This window comes from Lolium perenne, chromosome 7 (assembly GCF_019359855.2).
Source record: "Lolium perenne isolate Kyuss_39 chromosome 7, Kyuss_2.0, whole genome shotgun sequence".
NCBI classification, from domain to species: domain Eukaryota; kingdom Viridiplantae; phylum Streptophyta; class Magnoliopsida; order Poales; family Poaceae; genus Lolium; species Lolium perenne.
The window spans coordinates 316,691,767-316,695,601 of record NC_067250.2 but is presented as its reverse complement, the minus strand read 5'-3'; positions in this window follow the sequence as shown (position 1 = coordinate 316,695,601).

Genomic DNA, 3,835 nt, shown 5'->3' with positions numbered 1-3,835 from the left:
ATTGCAAGGTGTATGCGAGGCAAAAGCTTAGATATGTGATAACTCCAAATTCTGAAATACCATCATTGTCAAGTGAGGACAATGTTTAAACGAAACAGGCAAAGATGCTATAATGCATATTGCATGAGATGCAATCATCCCGAGCGTAACCTAACCTTAATGATTTAGAATGTATGAGTGGTAAATATTTCTCTAGGGTTTGTTGCACTTTTAGAATGGTTCTCAAACAAGGTTCTTATTAGGGTTTGGTTATATTAGATTCACTTAATAGTGATATAAGATATCGCAACAATCATACACATAAAGAATAGTAGTGGAATAATATGTAAAGAGCCGGTTGTCATTTTTAGAAGTTCTACGAACATGGTTGATGATTACTTATACTATACTTCAAAAGAATAACTTTTGGAAAGAACACATGTTAATTAAAAATTAATGAGTATTTCAAATAAGAACTATGGCTTCTATGGTTTTGATTAACATTTGTACTTCAAAGAAATAACTTTTGAAGAACATGTTAAATAAGAATATGAACTACTATACATAGGAGCTATGCTAACTCTAGGGTTTACTATTGAGTTCATTTAGTTGCACTAATAGGAACTAGTTGGTTCTTAACTTGGAATGGTTTCTATACTTAAGTATTGGTAGGTTTATTACTATGGTTTCTCATATACATCATATCAAAGGATGGTTATTAAGATGGTTCCATAGGTTTGCTATTAGTTTTACTGTAGCTTCACATTTGCTTTCCTAAATAATCTCTAATGGTTTCTAAGCTAAGTGAATTATCATTTCCTAAGTAGGGTTTAGTTGAATATAGGAGCATGTGATGTGAATTGCTACACAAGGTTGGTACTAGGGTTTATCATTACTTAGTTCTACTAGGGTTTGATGATTGAGGTTGATTTTCATAATTGTGGTATATAGAAATAGTGATCAATGGTACTAATTCCATTAACAAGTTAGGGTTTATACCTAGGTGACATTAGTGGATCATATAGGTTTTAATTAAGAATAGGAACATGAAATGATAATCTCATGTGACTTGGTTTATGCTAGTGGACCATAAGCATGCATTCATTGGTTTCTTATTAGGGTTCTATAGGTATAGATGAAGCTTATATGATTACATGAGCTAAACCCCTAGGGTTTTAGGATTGCAACTATTTAGGATGAACACATAAAATAATGAGATCAATGTCTTACTTAAATTAAAACTAGGGTTTCTAAATTATGGTACATCTCCTAAAAATGATGATGAGTAATATGGGTGTGGTAACTAATTACTTTGAAGAACAATTAATAATGGTTTGACATTTTATTAATCTTCAAAAGATTTAATAATAGTGTAACTCCTATTTTGGTTTAATTAAGAATCAGGGTTTAATAATTGTTATTAGTGTTTAAAATAATTAACTTGTTAACTAAAGATTTTTAAGTAAATAAGTTTTGATTTACCAACATAATATTGACTTATAATATTTTCTTGAGTTATTACTATTTAAAGAGAATAGAAAATAGTAATTTGCAAATTAGGATTTATGAATTACCACTAATAATTAAGTTAATGCAATTATGGTAAATGAAATTAATCTTAACATTTTATTAAGTTACTAGATAGTTAAAATTTAAATTTAAAACTTCACTAATTATTGAATTCAATTTGCATTTTAAACAATTAGAAAGACATAATTAATAAAGATAAAAATAAGTGAATTTTTATTTTGACACACATTTTTATTTTACTATTTTATTTGGATAGAGTTTATTTTTGTGAGCATTTTGATATATTATTCATATTTTTACGAGTTGGAATGAATTTTCTATGATTTTGCAAAGTTTGATGATTTTACAGGAATTTGAAATAAAGCAAAAAGGCTAAACATACCGGTTCACTTCTAGTTCAGGACACTGGCGGGTGGGCTCTGTTGGTCGGGTCAATTGCCACGCGGAGCAACGACCGGTCAACGAGCTTAGGTAGCGGTGCCACGTTGGTCTCGCCGGAGAGAGACGCCGGTGACGCTCCGGCGAGCGGCGGAATGGGTTCCAGGGGCCCAGTGACTATCTAACCTAGCGCGTTCGAACCAGGACTCGTCTTTGAGCTCGTGAGCATCAATGCCACCACCCAAAGGTCACCGGAGCATCTTAGGTGAGCTCATCTGCAGCCCAGGCGCAGTCCGGCCAACTTATGAACTAACGCTAGGATGCACTTTAGGAGACGAGAGAATAGCTCATTCGACGTGCACCGCTCCACACGGATGCTTCCCGGATGCTTGACGGAGTATGCCGAGGTCGAGGACGACGACAAACGATTTTAACGGGATGCCGAGCAAAGGGAACGATGTCGATTGGCGGCGGTGGAGACCTCCTCTCCTCGATTCCTTCCACGAGGATGATCTGCAGAGGCTCTTGCGCATCCTCCAAACCACGCAGCGGTCTTCGGGGTGCTCTCAATCGGCGGCTAGCCGGAGAACGGCCGTCCCGATGTTTGTTGATTACGAGAGATAGAAAGGTTCTGGGAAGGAATGGATGGGCGGCGAAGCTTTTAGGGTTTCGAGGGAAGCTCTTGGCCTATTTATAGAGGCTCGAGGTGGTCGGGAACGTTGTCTCGCCGGCGATAGAGGTGGAGATGCTTTGCGACGACCTCACCCGATGTCTACGCCCCCTCCTTTTCTGTGGGCAGTGTTAGGCCTCCAGGAGCAGAGGTTTGTAGGACGGCTGACAAGTTTTCCCTTAAGTGGATCACCCAAGGTTTATCGGGCACTCGGGGAGGAAGAGGTCAAAGATATCCCTCTCATGCAGCCCTTTGCAACCACAAAGCAAGAGAGAGTCTCTTGTGTCCCCAACACACCTAATAGGTGCACTAGTTCGAGCGAAGAGATAGTGAAATACGAGGTGGTATGAATATGTAATTAAACGGTAGCAACGGCACAAGAAAAGTGCTTTGCCCGGGACGATAAACAAGCGTGTGCGCGGTAAAACGGTAAACAAGCAGCGATCGCCGATATTTAGGAACAAGGCCTAGGGATTACACTTGCACTAGTGGACACTCTCAACATTGATCACATAACGAGAATAGATAAATGCATACTCTACACTCTTGTTGGATGATGAACACATTGCGTAGGATTACACGAACCCTCAATGCGGAGTTAACAAAGCTCCACAATTCAATGTTCATATTTAAATAACCTTAGAGTGTAAGATAGATCAATAAGACTAAACCAAGTACTAGCAATGGCATGCACCTTTGTCACCTTTCATGCTAAGAGAAAGGAGGCATAGAACACATCGATACCATCATAGCAATAGTTAACATAATCTACAAGAGATCATAATCATAGCCTCCGCCAAGTACTAACACGGAAGCACACACTGTCACCATTACATCCTGCAGGAGGAATAAAACTACTATAATAACATTGCTAGAGTAGCACATAGATAACGAGTGATACAAACACATTTCAATCAGAAAGTGAGATAAATAAGCACTTCACTAGGCTCTTCATAACGGTGAATAAGTATTCGTGAAATATAGCCTAAGAGACCCACACGGTGCACACTGCTGTCACCTTTACACACGTGGGACAAAGAGTCTCCGGAGATCACATAAGTAAAATTCACTTGACTAGCATAACGACATCTAGATTACAAGCATCATCATATGAATCTCAATCATGTAAGGCAGCTCATGAGATTATTGTATTGAAGTACATAGGAGAGAGATGAACCACATAGCTACCGGTACAGCCCCGAGCCTCGATGGAGAACTACTCCCTCCTCATGGGAGTCAGCAGCGGTGATGAAGATGGCGGTGGTGTCGATGGAGAAG